This window comes from Erinaceus europaeus, chromosome 10, assembly GCF_950295315.1.
Source record: "Erinaceus europaeus chromosome 10, mEriEur2.1, whole genome shotgun sequence".
Classification (NCBI taxonomy): Eukaryota; Metazoa; Chordata; class Mammalia; order Eulipotyphla; family Erinaceidae; genus Erinaceus; species Erinaceus europaeus.
The window spans coordinates 60,702,559-60,721,475 of record NC_080171.1 but is presented as its reverse complement, the minus strand read 5'-3'; positions in this window follow the sequence as shown (position 1 = coordinate 60,721,475).

Here is an 18,917-nt window from a genome sequence, read left to right as displayed (position 1 = left end):
AGAGATTGATAGACACTGAAAACAACAACAGAGACATATGGATGATCTCAAAAGAAGGAACATTCTTATAATTGGCCTGCCAGAGAAAGAAAGAGAGGAAGGGGAAGTAAACATTCTAGAGGAAATTATAGAAGAAAACTTCTCAGACCTCAACAACAGAAAGAACATTAACACTCAAGAAGCTCACAGAGTTCCAAACAGAATCAACCCAGACTGGAAGACAACAAGATATATCATAGTTACAATGAAAAGAAGTAAGGGTAAGTAAAGGATCCTAAAGGCTGCAAGAGAAAAATAAAAAGTCACAAACAGGGGAAAACCCATAAGATTATCAGCAGACTTCTCCACGCAAACTCTAAAAGTCAGAAGAGAATGGCAAGATATCTACTGAGCCCTGAATAAAAAAGGGTTTCAAATAAGGATAATATATCCTGTTAGACTTTCATTCAAACTAGATGGAAGGATCAAAATCTTCTCAGATAGACAACAATCCCACCAATGTGTCCTAGAGCTCTGATTCCCCAGAGCCCTTCCCCACCAGGGAAAGAGAGAGACAGGCTGGGAGTATGGATCCACCTGTCAACACCATTGTTCAGTGGGGAAGCAATTACAGAAGCCAGACCTTACACCTTCTGCATCCCACAATGACCTTGGGTCCATACTCTCAGAAGGTTAAAGAATAGGAAAACTATCAAGGGAGGGAATGGGATACAGAGTTCTGGTGGTGGGAATTGTGTGAAGTTGTGCCCCTCTTATCCTATGGTTTTGTCAATGTTTCCCTTTTATAAATAATAAATTAAATAAAAAATAAATTCTGATCAACCAAACTATGTAGTTATTCTTCTTGACTTTATTTACAGGAGAGGGTGAGAGAAGTCACTCATTGAAGAAGCTAAATTCCAACAGTGTTTCTAACTCTCTACTAGATAACTTATATAAATCATTTTCAAATCTACCATTAATCTCACTGTTTGAAAATTCATACTCATGCACGTGTGTAGTGTGTGTATGATGTGTTTTCATGTAGGAGTAGTTCCTGGTGTTTCTTAGAGGTGAGATTGCCTTCTAAGCTATATAGTGATGTTGGAAATTTTATGTCTCTGAGGATCAGTGCAGCTGTCCTTTCAGCCCATATGACAGTAACTCCAATATCTAGTCTCAAAGGTATCTACATTAAGCACTAGCCAACAGGTTGGCTCTGGGGAATAAGTAGATCTCTAGGCATGAATTTTCAACCACATATAGGACACACTAACACTTTATCATAGGGAAGATAAAGTGTTTATACCTGGTACCTTCCAGTGTACTCATGAGACTCTCCAGGGAGTACATTAAAAAAAAAAAACATTCGTGGCAACATAGGGAATTCTATTATTTATGTATCAACAGACTCCTTCTGGGAGTAAGACACTATTTTTCTGTTTTTCCCAAAACCACCTCGGACAAGCACACTTTAATCCACATTTATGTGGTGAGATGTCATTTTACAAGCAATCTGTAAATTCTCAGAGATTTATAAAGCCCACTTGTTTTTCACATTCTACACTTTCAATCTTATATGTCTACAGGCATTAATTCTATTTGGAATTTGCTCTTCTGAGTCTGGGGCTTTGTGTATACATATTTTTTATCAACTATGGAAAATTATCGACTGATATATTTTATTTCCTTATGGTTTCCACTCTCCTCTAACACAGATTAGGTATATTTAAACCTTTCTAATCTTATTTCTCTTTTATGTCTTCCATACATTTGTTCCTCTGTGATAAATTTGTATATGTGTGTGTATAAAGTTAGTATTATCTCTAATTCTCCCTGATAGATAAATGTTTTAATTAAATTTATTATATTCTTAACTCCTGAAATATCTGTTTAAATTTTTCTATATTGGTCTGATTGGTATTTGCTTGTTTTTCTGTTTATCAGAACACTGTTCAAATCAGATGGTACTGAGGATTAAATTTAGAAGTTAGAGCAATGAGCATGAGATTCATTTATAGAATCATTACACTGTCTCCCCATTCCTATATGGGTCTGTTTTTAATTTTCTGTTTCCTTTGCAGGTTTTGAATACATACTTTCTTGGGCATTTTAAAATCATGAAGCACTTTACTGAACTGTAATTTATGCAATGCATTATATAATATTTGGTATATTATAAAATGATCCCTATTACAAGTCTATGTCATATTAATATTCACAATAAGAATTTTCTTCTTGCAGTGATAACTGTTAATGATTTATCCTTTTAGAAATGTGCAAATCTACAACACAGTATTAGTAATAACTTACAGGTATGTCATATGTGATACCTTAATCTCCAGTCCTTTTTTATTTTATAACTGGAAATCTATACCTTTTGATCAAGTTTGCCCACTGTACATAGTTTTTATGCTATGCTTGAGTATTTTATCTAAAATTCTCTGAGGTCTGAGTGTGCTGTTTATTTTTCTGCTGATCTTGTTCTGAGGAAGAAGTCTTATTTCCTCCTGTGCTAGGTGTATTTTGAGTTAAGCTCTATACTTATCTGTAGGAATGCAGTAAGGCATTGGGTCCTGTAATGAAAATAAGCATGGGTCCTTCAAAAATTATTTTCATTTGTTTCTATCATTTACCCCCACAATATTGTTAAGTAAAAACTAACCCATTAGTTTTTAATGTTAACATTTCCAGAACCACTTAAGCCAACTCTGTATCAGATCAGTTCTCTAATATCAAAATCTTTACATAGGATTTTTCTAATAAGGCTGCAGGCTAAAATAGATTCACTTTCTTATTAACTATTGCATTATCTCCTGAATACTCTTCTTGTCCACCTTCAAAGAAGGGTATAGCAGAACTCAGTTCTAGTCCTTTTTTAATAAGTTCTGTTTCCACATCATCATGTTTGGGCTCAAGGTCATTTCTACTTTTCTGGCCAGTCATTAAAACCTACACTTCTTGGTTACTGAGATTGACAAGCTCCCTCAGGGCATGTATGGCTGTAGTAGGAGCCTGCCATTCTGATTCCTGGCTTTCTTTAAATTCTGGTCTCTGGAGAACCATCCTTTCTTTCTAGTGAGTTCATTTATTCATTTAGAAGGATATTTGTTATATCTTATCCAGCATTTCTATGGGAGTTCCATCAGGAAGCTTTCGAGAATTTAAAATTGAAAACTTCCCCTAAACCAAACTCAGAAAATAAGAAATTGAGGCTTCTGAAGATGTTTTTCTTGGGAGTATTTATGGAGCCATAGTAAACATTCTAGATGTCTTCCAGCTAGCAGAGCTAAAATTTCTCCTTTTGATGTCTCAGTTTATACAAATTTCATAGACAAAAGAGCACAGAGCAAGAATATTGGGCTAAAGCAATATTGCTTTCTTTGTTTTATTTTTATCATTGCTCAGTCAACAAATGGAAGTCAAGCAGCAGAAGTCCAAGTGTTTTAAATGTTTAGCCTTAAGGTAATTGTTTCCTTGGAGAAAATAAGAGTTAGGGGAAAAGTAATTGTGCACCTGTTAAGCACACACATTACAGTATGCAAGGACACAGGTTCAAGCCCCCTGGTCCTCACCTGCAGGGGAAAAGTTTCATGAGTGGAAAAGCTTCATAGCAGCAGAACAAATGCTGCCAAGCTATACAATTTACATAATTTCTCCTCTATGTCAAAATAAGTTATCTGATCCAATCACAACTACCTTGTTTCTTTGTTAACTTATACTGAGGCAGAAAGCTCAGGTAGGCAGACAGTAAATTTGGTAAAGTCAAAATATATCTGTCACTATTGTGTGGTAGTTGGATACCCACTGTTTTCTACTTCTGCATCTACTGGGTTGTCGGAAAAGTCTTAATATGTTTTTCTGATTTTTTTCTATGCAAAAAAAAAGTGACTTTTCTGATAACCCAGACAATTTTAATCAGTTAGGAGTAGCTTCAGCCACCTGAAATTAGACTGGTACAAAACTCAAGGATACCATTCACATTTGCACCACAATTGTATATGAAAGTCCCATTAAAAGAGAAGAAGGTTTTGCGTCTTAACCCCATTTTGGGCATTATAAGAAACTCCTTTTATCTGTCCCAAAATTCCTCCTACCGTTGTCACAAAGAACTAAGTCCTTTCCGTTCTTCCTTTCTCCACCTTTTATCTCTCCTCTCCCTCTATCTCACTCCCTTCTTTAGCTCCAAGAATGAAACTGGATTGAATTCTTAACCAACTGCTGTAAAACCCAAGACTGGGAAGACTCTAGCAGTCACCATAAGAGATCTATCGATAAGTGCAAGCTAATAAAACAGCCTTAAACATCAGTGGACATATCTGGCTCACTGATGCTATTTCAGCATATCTCTTTCTCTCCTTCTTCTTCTTCTCCAAGGTGTTCAGCTCTGGCTTATTATAGTAGCACTGGGGACTGAATCTGGGACCCCCATGCCTTAGGCATAGAATTCTTTTTGCATAACTATTATGCTGTTTCCCCAGCCATCAGCTTACTCAGAGACAAATCTCTTTTGCTCCATCTAGCGTGTTCTGGGAAACAGGTACACCTTTTGGATGCAGGTAGTCTCCTAAGATTCTCATTTTGAGCTGCTCAAGACTTCAAAGGACAGTGCAGAGGACAGTGCTTTGCCAACACTTTAGAGTGATTTTGCAGCTGCTGCCACTATTGTCAATTTAATATTTTCTCAACTTGATGCTGTGGAGGTTTTCTAAATGGAATTGTCAGGAGACAACAAATAACACTGCTACTCAATATCCAGAGAAGAAAGATTCCCCCCTCATTATAACTTCTGTTATCTTTTACCTGTGAGTAGGGAATGAGTAAATGCACTGTGTCACTTTACTTCCATGTGCAGTTCTTATACCTGAGTACTCCCATAATGTGAGTGCATTTTGTAGAAAGAAAAATCTCATTTCTGTCACCTACTGAAATAAAAGTGCAAATTGTATGTTTTCTCATGACGGATACCTTCTTGAAGATACCATCTCTCACTTTGGACATTATTTAATTTTACCATATCTATTCTAATTACAGAAGAAATGTTGAACCTCTCACTTATTTTTTTTCCTTTTAAATAATTAATCCAACTTGACTAATTTGTCCCCACGGCCTAAGAGAAATGATTATTTTAAAAAGTCTTGCCTTATATCTCTGATATAGCTACTTTCTTTATAGTTTCAAAACTAGAACACTTAGATGATTCTCACAAGCCAAGGGAAAACCTGCTTGTTCCACATGAATTATAAGCAGAATTGCTTGGTACAGATATGACCAATAGTTTTTGAGAAACTTTTTTTTCTTTTTTAGAAAAGGAATGGATAAAGAAAAAAGATTTACATCTTCCTTACCACCCTCAGAAGGGAAGATCTTATAGCATCAGTCCTACTATCTATTCATTCTCTTTACCAAGTCTAATCTTTTCAACTGGACCTCTGGGTAACTAAACTAACATCATTTGCTCTGAGGAAGGACTCTTATCTGCAGAATGCTCTTAGCAGGATATCCACAGTTAAAGAATTACTTACAGTAAATAAGCCCAAAATCTATGAGCCATGGCTCCCTTGAGAATGTTACTTAAGTTATATAACTCTCTCAGTATAAAATGGAGATTTTTTTTTTTTTTATCTTAAATGTTCCCTGCAGTGGGAAAGCTCACAAACTCTCACTAGGAGAACTGAGTTACTATTCTGTGCTAGAGGGCATGTGTACAATGTGAAAGAAAGGGCCTAGGGCACCACCCTTTGCATTCCCAGAACTCTGTCTACTTTGTCTTTTCCTCTTGTCTACCTATTTCCTTGAATTTATTACTAAAATTTTTATTTAATTAAAATAATCTTATGTTATACCACTGGTGATTTTTTTATTTTGCTTTTGCAAAATAACTGCTTAAGTTTTTCAGAATTAAACTTAATTTGCAAGTGAATTCATTTTACTGTGATTAGCCATAGAGCAGGAGTAACTATGAAGAGGTAAATGTGTTTCAGTAACATCCTTTTTAATGGACAATAGATTCTGATAGTTTATCATTTTTGTGGGACTTTCTTTTTGCTGTATCCTCAAATTTTCTAGTACCTGACTATACATTTCCAAACTAATGTTTTTAGTGTTTTCTCCCAATCTGTTTTCATTTTTGTTTTCAGACAGAAGTGGAGAATCAAAGAGAGAGAATGAAAGAGATCACAGACAGAAATTTCCTTCAGGTCTGAAGGAAATGGATATACCACCTGATATGCCATGCCCATTTCATCTGATCATAGAAATTTCCTTCAGTGTGGCAGGGGCCAGGCTAGAACATGGGTCATACACCTGGCAAACAGCACACTATTGACACGAACTATTACACCTCCCAGTCTTTCTTAATGGATTTATTAAAAACTGATATTGCCTTTTTTCCCTGAAACCATACAAGCTGGACATGATACAATTGCTATAAACTTTATTTTTAAATATTTTCTTTATTTGGGATTGACACAGAAAGAAATTGCTAAGTTCCAAAGGAGGGACTGACTACAGAGGAACAAAGGTCTGCCACCCCAAAGCACGCATTTAGCAAAAGATGAATGTCTTGAGAGGCACCCTCAATGTCTAATGTAAATTACCTTTGAAAAAGGTATATAAGGCCAGGTGTTGATGCATCTGATTAAGCACACACATTATAGTGCACAAGAATGCAGGTTCAAGCCCCTGGTCTCCACCTGCAGGGAGAAAGCTTCATGAGTGGTAAAGCAGGGATATAGGTGTCTGTCTCTATCTCCCCCACCCCTTTCAATTTTTCTGTCTATATCCAATAATGAATAAATAAATATTTTTTAAATATATATGTGTAAACCTCTCTCTCAAAATTCTCCCAGGAACACAAATCTCAGTATCTCTTTTCCAGAGAAAAAGTAGAATCTACATCTGCATACCTTTCCTTATAGTGAATTCTCAGATAATCTCTCCAACTGACCTCCCCACTGTCTCTTCCCTATATGTTATTTTAGAAAAAATTACATAATAATGACTTCTGTATACAGGAAGTATATATGTTATTAATTTCTTCTTTTTCTCTTATACAAAAAATTATGTTTTTATTTGATAAGATAAATGATCCATGTAAGTCTTATTTGACAACATGGATGTACCCCCCTTTTTATTTTACTGGAGAGAGACATTTAGAGAGGAGGGGGAGATAGAGAGGAAAAGAGACAGATACCTGCAGCCCCATTTCAACACTTATGAGGCTTTCTCACTACAGGTGGGGACCAGGGACTTGAATCTGGGTCCTGGGTACTGTTATGTGTGCACTTAACCAGGTGCACCACTGCCTGCCCCCCCTGAATATCCTTCTTTACCAGATAGTTTACTTGAGACAAGGGCAATACCAACTATATCTGTACTTACTTTATAAAAATAGGGAGCACAGCTATATACAAGATACTGGGTATTATACAGCAAACTCTAACAAAGGGACTTTTCAAAGTTAACCCAATTATCAAATAATGTGATGATAACAATAACTATCCATTGTCTTCTTGAACCCTAAGATAGCAGGAACCTCACATTTCCACTATAGAGCCTATATTTCCCTCAGTCCTGTAACCTTAGGGTAAGGCCCACTTTCCCACATGCTTCTCCCAATTCATATCAAATAATATTGCATCCGCTTCTTCTTCTAGCATTTGCCCTTCTTCCGTAGCCAGTCAACAGTGTCAAGTTGAGCCTGATGTCTGCTTGTTGCTGGCTTTGAAAGTGACTGGGATCCATGTGGATTCAGTCGGCTAGGAAGGATCATCAGTTTCCCCAATGAATGGGTACTCACGGGATGCACCACGAGAAGGTCGATCCAATGCATTCCATTGCATCCGCTGATTGCAACCTAAACAACGCAATGAGTGCCACCTCAACATGCTTCAGCTCAGACTGTGTCCAGAGACTTCACATGTGGAATGACAACCCTTCAGCTTCATTACTCGGGTGAGACCTTTCCTTTCATAGTAGTCTCTAATTCCATCCCAGGTGGTTCACTTCCTAACAAAGTCCCAAAACCTAGATATAGACCAGGTTCCAGGAGATAGAGCATATGTTCACATGTATCCATAAACTAGGGCAAAATATATACCTGAAAGCAGAAGTACACTAGAGTTTGCAGTGAGTACCCCCCCAACACTTCCTCTCCACTATTCCAACCTTTGGGTACATGCTTGTTCAACAATTTGTTTCGCTTTGTATGTTAACTCTCTTTTCAGTCACCAGATGCCATCAGGATGCTTGCCAGGCTTCCCTAGACTGAAGACCCCACTAATGTGCCCTGGAGCTCTGCTTCCCCAGAGACCCACCCTACTAGGGAAAGAGAGAGGCAGATTGGGAGTATGGATCGACCAGTCAATGCCCATGTTCAGCGGGGAAGCAATTACAGAAGCCAGACCTTCCACCTTCTGCAACCCACAAGGACCCTGGGTCCATGCTCCCAGAGGGACAGAGAATGGGAAAGCTATTGGGGAGGGGATGGGATATGGAGATTGGCCTGTGGGAATTGGGTGGAGTTGTATCCCTCCTACCCTATGGTTTTGTTAATGTCTCCTTTCTTATATAAATAAATAAATAAATAAATTAATTAATTAATTAATTAATTAATAGGAATCAGTAAAAAAGTAAAAAATAATATTGGAGTAGTATTTTTCTTCCTTTTTTTTTTCTTTTTAACCAAAACATTTATCATCTCTGGCTTATGGTAGTGTGGGTGACTGAACCTGAGACTTCAGAGGTTCAGGCATGAGAGTCTCTTTGAATAACCATTATGCTATCTAAACCTACCCTGTATTTTTTCTTTTATGCATTTAAACCATCGGCTTTAATCTTTTCTTATTCCAATCTTATATATATGTTAAATTATCTAAAATTGTAGAATAATTTACCTAAACATCAACAAATACCAACTCAGAATTTTTTAAATTTTAGATCAGCATTCAATTGAACTATCTTTTTAGACATTCTTTTTTTAAAAAAAAATAATTTATTTATTTTCCCTTTTGTTGTCCTTGTTGTCTTTTTATAGTTGTTGTAGTTATTATTGTCGTTATTGATGTCATCATTGTTATATAGGACAGAGAGAAATGGAGAGAGGAGGAGAAGACAGAGATGAGGAGAGAAAGACAGACACCTGCAACCTGCTTCACCGCCTGTGAAGTGACTCCCCTGCAGGTGGGTAGCCAGGCCTTGAATAGGGATCCTTAAGCAGGTCCTTGTGCTTTGCACCACGTGCACTTAACCCACTGCGCTACAGCCCAACTCCCCAATTGAACTATTTTGTAAGGAGTAAATAATACTTTGGTTAACAGCAAAGACAACGGAATTGCATATAAATATATTAGGAAAACTACTTGTATTTAATGTAAAATATTGTTTCATTAGAACTCAGTGCCCAGAAAGAATAAAGCTGATAGGTGATATAGAGTACCTTAAAAAATTGTTCAGGCAACCTGATTTCATTAAATTTTATGTGATAATTCTATTCTTGGAAAACATTTATCTAAAGATAAGTAAGCTAGAGAAAATGTAACACTCTTTCATTAGTCATGTCCTTCACTGAATAACCTCCAAAAGGTCTTTATCAATTCTGTTCTAGGCATGAATTCAATACCTGCATAAAACTGATAGAAAAGAGAAAATGAAATATACATACAAGCAGTGACTTTGGAGTTGAGCACTTTATAAATTTCATATATTTATTAGAGGGCACTAACTACTATATAAAATCATTTCTAGAGAACACAGAAAGTATAGGTTCCAGGAAAAAAGTTTGAATTTCCATTTAAAAATATTACTGTAATCTTATTTATGATTCTTTTGTCTTTGGTCATTAAGTTGTTCAGAAACAAATGTTGTATCTTGCCATGTTATATTAAATGCTATCTAGAATAACACTATAGGATATAATAAAATATGCTGAACCTACTTCAACACCTAATTATTATTTTAAAGCTATACAGATACTAAACTAATGCAAATCCAGTTTCATAGAAAAGATGAAGGGCAGGGGAGGTAGCGTAATAATTATGCAAAGAGTCTCTCATGCCTGAGACTTCAATCTCTGGCACCACCATAAACCAGAGCTGAACAGTGCTTTTGAAGCTACTCTCTGCCCTGATCCAGTTTCTAATCCTATTTTCAACTCTGACATCATTTCCTCAGACAATACCTTTGGTCCACCTGTATGTTAGCTGTCGTGCTCAGGCAAAAATTGGTAAAGTCATGGGCCTCTTAGAATATATCTAAAATAGATCTACTAGCTTTTTCCAAAATGGAGATCCCAAAACTCATCTGCTATATTCTTGCCTTTATGTTCCTAGTTGTCCTGCTTTATATCTTAATGATTTTTCCGCCACCAAGATGCAGATGCTACCATGATGCCAACCTGACTTCCCTGGACAGAATACCTCATCAATGCACCCTGGACCTCCACCTCTCCAGAGCCCTGTCCCACTAGGGAAAGATAGGGACAGGCTGGGAGTACTGACCGACATGCCAACACCCATGTTCAGCAGAAGAGCAATTACAGATGCCAGATCTTCCACTTTCTGCACCCCATAATGACCCTGCTCCGGGTCCATGCTCCCAGAGGGATAAAGAATAGGAAGGCTTTCAAGGAAGGGAACGGGATACAAATTCTGGTGGTGGAAATTGTGCGGAATTGTACCCCTCTTATCCTACAGTCTTATCGATATTTTTTATTTTATAAATAAATTAATAAAAAAGGAATAAAAATTGATAGGCCGATCAATATCTTGAGATGCAAACTAAGATGACTTTCATGTGTTAATAACCTAAAAATTAAACAATGAACTATCAAAATAGATATGCCTCATTAAATATGATTTACACAGATCTCCCTTTTTCCTCTATATTGTTAGCAACTGTTTGATTCTTTTTTGTCTAATTGATGCTTCAGAGCTCATCATACTTACATTTTTTTTTTTTTTAGCAACTTTCTAATCTAGTAATGTTAAGGAAACACTATGTTTTTTTTGTAAGTGGATTTTGGTGCTTGACAAACTTTTAATTTTTTTACTATATTTATTCAATGGATAGAGACAGCCAGAAATTGAGAGAAAGGGGGAGTTAAGGAGGAAGACAGAGAGACACCTACAGCACTGCTTCACCACTTGTGAAGCTTTCCCCCTGCAGGTGGGGACAGGGACTTGAGCCCCGGTCTTCAAGCATTTTAACATGTGAGCTCAACTAGGTGCGCCACCACATGGCCCCAAAGTGTAATTATCCCCCCTCCCCCCCCCCCCCCCCCCAGAGTCCTGCTCAGCTCTGGCTTATGACAGTGCAAGGAGTTGAACCCGGGATTTAGGTATGACAGACTATTATGTTAATTACCCCCGATCTACAGACTTTCTCATGACAGGCTTCTTGGAAAAGACGTTCGAATTTGAACTAGGTACCTTATTTGTGTGTAGACTGCTGATTAAGCAAGGATATACACATTGTTCATGCATATAACAAAAGTGTCTACGTCCTCTCCAGGTGTCCAACCCTCTGTTACCATGCATTACTGTAACCTCTGTTACCGTGCATTACTGTAACCTTTGCTATGCCCCAACTCCCTTTTCCAGTGGAGTTAGAATACTTTTGGATACAAATCCCAATTCTGGAGATTACTAACAGAGTCATTAAAAATATATATATACTAGTTTTACGCAATTTTCATCCCTATAAATTAGAAGATAAGAGCAAATATTCACAAAAGAACTGTTAGAAAATACATTTGAGAGGGAGACAGGTGGTAACGCAGTGCTTTGTGACGCAAAGCACAAGGACTGGTATAAGGATCCCGTTTGGAAGCCCTGGTCCCCACCTGCAGGGACATCGCTTCACAAGCAGCGAAGCAAGTCTGCAGTTGTCTATCTTTCTCTCCTCCTCTCTGTCTTCCCCTCCTCTCTCCATTTCTCTCTGTCCTATCCAACAACGACGACACCAATAACAACAATAATAACTACAACAATAAAACAAGGGCAACAAAAGGGAAGAAAGAGAGGAAATACATTTGAAAATAAGTTGCTTCACTGAACTACTAAGCTAATTTTAAAAATTAAAGTATCCTAAGCCAGATATGTCTGTACCCAGTAGATATTCCTCTCATCATGAATCGAGAGAAAATACCATAGCACATGTTGGAAATATTTCAAGAAAAACTTCAGTATCTAGAAGACTTTGAACACAAAGTTGAATGGGACCAATGTATTTTAAACCCTCTCTTTGGCCTCAGTTTATTTTTTAAAATATTTTTTATTAATTATTTGAGACAAAAAGAAATTGAGAGTGGATGGAAAGATAGAGAGGAAGAGAGCCAGACAAACAGCTGCAGCCTGCTTCACCACTTGTGAAACTTTCCCCCTGCAGGTGAGGACCAGGGGCTTGAACTTGTGTCCTTGTACTCTATAATGTATGCACTTAACCATGTTTGCCACCACTTGGCCCCTGCATCAATTCTTCTAATAGGTTCTGAATTATAAGTGTAAGGGGACAAGAGCTTTTCTTGTTATACTAACTGCACAACTTTATGATTGATATGAATAGAAGCGATCCTAATTAGGTGATAATGAGAATTGTATGAAGGCTAATGTATGACAAGGGTATTATTATAAGGTTGTAATTCTATTGTGGGGTTTAATTCATACTGATTATGTATAATGTATTAAAAGTTTCCAAGGTAGAAATACAGCTGTAATCCATACATTTCTTTTTTTTTAAATAATATTGTAAACTTTATTTTACTTCATAGAGAAAGAGAAATTGAGAGGGGACATAGAGAGGGAGAGACAGACAAGACACCTGCAACACTGCTTCACCCCTTGTGAAGCTTCTCCCTTGCTGGTGAAGACCAGGGACCCAAACCCCAGTCCTTGTGCATGATAGTAAGTGTGCTCAACCAAGTGCACCACCTCCCAGTCCCTACATTATTAGATTTCTATTGAATTACCGTGTATATTGTACTTTGTGGAGTTTTTAAGCTGGTTAAGATGTATGATGTTGAAGTTAATAGTGATTACATGAGTATTACATGATGGGTGGATTTTTCCAGATGCTTTAACATGCTAAGTAGGCAAAACTCTTTCAAATCATATTAAAGTCTGAAATACAAATACTAGACTAACATTTTAATAGATTATCCAAATAGTTGTCAACTACATGAGATGATTATATTAACTAGTTAGTGTTCATAAATGCACTTTTCAAAATGACATAAAATATAACGTGGATATACATATGTGGTAAATTAGCATGTTATATATCCTTACAGAGTACACTGCTTACTGAAATGATAATTCTAAAATAAATTAAAATCACATTAAATTTCAGAAAATCTGGGAGATCTGAATTTAGTTTTTTTTTTTAAACATCTGAAAGTTACTAAAATCTTCACCATAAAGTTTATTATAGAATAACTGTGAAAGAGTAAGATTTCATAGTTAAGATCAGATTCTTTTTTTTTCTCAGAAAAGTGCAGTTATTCGCAGTTATTCTAGTGGGGAATAGCAGCTCGCACTATGTGTTCCACACACTATTTTATTCAGTGGAGAAGCGAGTTGCAGTGAGATTTTAGGATTAGTCCAAAGACAGTACACAGGACTAGACATCAGAGGATCTGTACACTAATCCTCCCTGTGTTATGACTGAAGAATGGGGGTTCTCTTCTGGGAAGGCAAGGATCAGGCTAAAAGTTTGCAGTCTGATTCATCAACCTAACACTAGGTGAGTGCAAATCAATGGAGGGAAACTTTCTTGAGAATTGACAGAATAACCATATTCAACATTCTATCTTTTCATTATTAAAGGGAGACAGGATTTTCTCTTTGATAATAAACCTCCCCACATTCAACAAATTAAAATTACTAATTACTGACAGTTTAGGGAAAGTAATTTTTTTTCATGTGAGGTCAAAAATAGAATAGGGAATTAAAATACACACAGTACAGAACCAAGACCAACTGCAGGAGTGGCTATTACAGAGCATTTATCTACCAAAAGGCAGCTTTGAATGTTGTGACGTCTCAAGGTCCCACACAGGTCTATCCTAAGTCTTTGTTATCTTCCTTTCCATTTTAATACTGGTCTAGGCATATATTTATTTCCAGTTTATTTTCTGCTTTCTTCATTTTCTTAGATGCATTTTGATCTCTATCTCTCTTGGGGAAATCGATAGCTTGTTTAAGAAAAGACAGTGGCACCTGAAAGGCCAGGACTAATGGTCCTATGCTAGAAATCATTGTGCTATCTGGATTTATTTTTTTAGATTCAATGTTTTTTATTTATTTTAACCTCCTACTTAAACTATGTGAATAGTCAAATAATCAAGAAATTGATTAGCTGAAACCTCTGGACAAAAGGCCATAACACTGATTGTGCATTTCTATAGGAAATCTTTTTGTCCCCATTTTTCCATAAGTTCCAGGAGTTCCAACTCATTTACCAGTCATCAATTCCTTAATTTCTGTCAATGTTAATCATAATCCTTACACATAAATTGCAGTCATTATAACTAGAATTCAGTATTCTCTTCCCATCTAACTTATTTACCTAGTTATTATTTCTTTCCTTATAGTAATTCTTCCATTATATTTATTTTCTATAGGAAAATAAACGATTTAAACCTTGTCATCAAAGCATTTTAAATCTTCAGATAGCCATATGATTTTTTAAATTTCTTTATAAACAGTCATTATATTTTAATATTGACCTAAATGTGATGGTTTGAGGATGAATAAATAAGAAAACAAACTGGTTAAGAGGGTACTACATTTCATCATGTAAGAGTACTCATCAGCTTTGGCTTATAGTGTGGTGCAGGGGATTGAACCTGGGACTTGAGATCCTCAGGCATGAAATTCTCTTTGCATAACCATTATGCTATCTACCATCACCCTGATGATGGTAATTTTGATAGTTGCTTTTTTATTTCTTTATTGGGGGAATTAATGTTTTACATTCAACAGTAAGTACAATAAATTGTACATGCATAACATTTCCAACTTTTCTATTTAACAATACAACCCCCACGAGGTCCTCTGTCATCCTTTTTGGACCTGTACTCTCCCCCTCGCACCCACCCCCGCCCCGACCTCTGAGTCTTACTTTGGTACAATACACCAATTCCAGTTCAGGTTCTACTGTGTTTTCTCTTCTAATCTTGTTTTTAAACTTCTGCCTGAGAGTGAGATCATCCCATATTCATCCTTCTGTTTCTGACTTATTTCACTTAATATGAATTTTTCAAGGTCCATCCAAGATTGACTGAAAATGGTGAAGTCACTATTTTTAATAGCTGAGTAGTATTCCATTGTGTATATAGAACACAACTTGCTCAGCTACTCATCTGTTGTTGAACACCTGGGTTGCTTCCAGGTTTTGGCTATTACAAATTGTGCTGCTAAAAACATATTTGTACACAAATCTTTTTGGATAGACATGTTGGTTTCCTTAGGATATATCCCCAGGAGAGGAATTACAAGATAACAGGGTAAGTCCATTTCTAGCCTTCTGGGAGTTAGTTCTCCAGACTGTTCTCCACAGAGGCTGGACCAACTGACATTCCTACCAGCAGTGCAGGAGGATTCCTCTGACCCCACAACCTCTCCACCATTTGTTGCTGCTACTTTTTCTGTTGTATGACATTCTCACAGGAGTGAAGTGGTAACTCATTGTTGTCTTTATTTGCATTTCTCTGGCAAAGACTTAGAGCATTTTTTTCATGTGTTTCTCAGCCTTTTGTATCTCTTCTGTGGTGAGTATTCTGTCCATGTCCTCTCCCCATTTTTGGATTGGATTATTTGTTTTCTTGTTGTTGACTTTGGCAGGCTCTTTATATATTTTGGTTATTAGTCTCTTGTCTGATGTATGGCATGTAAAGTTCTTCTCCCATTCTGTGAGGGGCCTCTTTGGGTAGTGGTTTCTTTTGCTCTGAGGAAGCTTTTTAATTTGATGTAGTCCCATAGGTTTATGCTTGCCTTAGTCTTGTTTGTAATTGGATTCATTTCATTGAAGATGTCTTTTAAAATTATGTGGAAAAAAGTTCTGCCAATATTTTCTCTAAGTATCTGATAGTTTCTGGTCTGACATTAAAGTCCTTGATTCACTTAGAATTTACTTCTATATTTGGTGAAATACAGTGGTTCAGTTTCATTCTTCTGCATGTTTCAACCCATTTTTTCCAACACTGTTTGTTGAAGAGACTCTGCATTTCCCATTTAATAGACTGCACACCTTTGTCAAAGATTAGATGTCCTAAAGTGTGGGGATTTACTTCTGGGCTCTCTATTCTATTCTATTCTATTCTGGGCTCTCCTATTCTATTCTATTCTATTCTATTCTATTCTATTCTATTCTATTCTATTCTATTCTATTCTATTCTAGGCTCTCTATTCTATTCAGTGTGTCTATTCATGTTCCAGTACCAAGCAGTTTTGATGACAATGGGCCTATAATACAATTTGAGATCTGGGAGTGTTATGCTTCCAGTTCTGTTCTTTCTTCTCAAGACTGTTTTGGCAATTCATGGTCTTTTCTGGTTCCAGATAAACATTTGTAGCAATTGTTCTATTTTCCTAAAAAATATGGTTGGGATCTTGATGGGGATAGCATTAAATTTGCATATAGCTCTGGGTAGTATGCTCATTTTGATTATGTTAATTCTTCCAACCCATGAACATGGAATATCTTTCCACTTCTTTGTGTCTTTTTCTATTTCCTTGAATAGTGACTCATAGTTTTCATTATACAAGTCTTTCACTTCTTTGGTTAGGTTTATTCCTAGATATTTTATTGTTTTTGTTGCTATAGTAAAAGGAACTGACTTCTGGATTTCAACTTCTTCTAACTTAGTGATTGCATGGAGGAATGCCACTGACTTTTGAATGTTAATTTTGTAGCCTGACACCTTACTGTATTGCCTGATGATTTCCAAAAGCTTCTGGTTGGATTCCTTAGGTTTTTCTATGTATACTATCATGTCATCTGCAAATAGGGAAAGTTTGACTTCTTCATTTCCAATCTGTATCCCTTTAATTCCTTGCTCTTGCCTGATTGCTATGGCAAGAACTTCCAACACTATGTTGAATAGTAATGTTGATAGTGGGCAGCCCTGTCTAGTACCTGATCTGAGGGGAAATGCTTCCAGTTTTTCACCACTGAGTATGATGTTGGCTGTAGGTTTGCTATATATAGACTCCACTATCTTCTGGAATTTTCTTACTATTCCCATTTTTTGTACTGTTTTGATCATAAAGGGATACTGTATTTTGTCGAAGGCTTTCTCTGCATCTATGGCTATGACCATGTGGTTTTTGGTCTTGCTTTTGTTGATGTGGTGGATCACGTTGATAGATTTACATATATTAAACCAACCTTGCATGCCGGGATAAACCCCACTTGGTCCTGATGAACAATCTTTTTTTTAAAAGTTTTTTTTAATTCATTTTCCTTTTTTTAATATTTTATTTTATTTATTTATTCCCTTTTGTTGCCCTTGTTGTTTTATTGTTGTAGTTATTATTGTTGTTGTCATCGTTGTTGGATAGGACAGAGAGAAACGGAGAGAGGAGGGGAAGACAGAGAGGAGGAGAGAAAGATAGACACCTGCAGACCTGCTTCACCGCCTGTGAAGCGACGCCCCTGCAGGTGGGGAGCCGGGGTTCGAACCGGGATCCTTATGCCGGTCCTTGTGCTTTGCGCCACCTGCGCTTAACCCACTGTGCTACAGCCCGACTCCCGAACAATCTTTTTAATATACTGCTGTATCCGGTTGGCTAAAATTTTGTTCAATATTTTAGCATCTATGTTCATCAGATATATTGGTCTGTAGTTTTCTTTTTTGGTTGTGTCCCTGTCTGCTTTTGGTTATCAAAGTTATGCTGGCTTCATAGAGGCTGGAAGAGAGTATTCCAGTGTCTTCAATCTTCTGGAAGACTTTTAAAAATAAAGGGTTTAGTTCTTCTTTGAAGGTTTTGTAGCATTCATTTGTAAAACTATCTGGTTCAGGACTTTTATTCTTGGGAAGATTTTTGATAAATGTTTCAATTTCATTAGCTGTAATGGGCCTGTTCATGTTATCTAGTTCCTTTTTATTTCATTTTGGAAGTTTGTAGGTATCTAGGAAGTCGTCCATTTCTTCCAGGTGCTCTAGCGTGGTGGCATATAGTTGTTCATAGAAGCCTCCCATGATATGTTGAATTTCTGCAGTGTCTGTTGTGATATCTCCTATTTCATTTATAATATGATTTATTTTGGTCTTCTCCCTTTTTTGTTTTGTGAGTTTGGCTATAGGTTTGTCGATTTTGTTTACTCTTTCGAAGAACCAACATTTACTTTCATTGATCTTTTGTACTGGTTTCTTACTTTAAATATTATTGATTTATGCCCTAACTTTAGTGATTTCTGTCCTTCTGGTTGCTTTAGGGTTCCTTCATTCTTCTTCTTTTAGGTCTTTAAGATGTGTAATCTAGCTGTTTATTTGTGCTTTTTCTTATTTCCTAATGTGTGCTTGTATGGCTATGAACTTCCCTCTCAGTACTACCTTAGCTGTGTCCCAAATATTTTGATAGCTTGTGTCTTCATTTTCATTAAACTCTCAAAACATTTTGATTTCTTTCTTTATTTCCTCTTTGACCCTTTATATCTCTCTTCTGTCTCTCTGCTTCTGCCTGAAAACATCACCACTGGGGTTTCATCACTCCATACTGACAGCAGCAGCAACAAGGAAAATATAAGTATACAGTAAAGAAAAAACAGCACTTACTATTTGCATAATGATTCTACTTTTTTGATAATATATAAAATTGCATCCAAGGAATGGATGAGATGCAACTGAATTTCATGTTTTGTCTACCTACTGTAAGTCCAATTTTGTTGCACTGCTTTGTAAATGCTGTAGTGTATTAAAATTGGAAATTCACAGA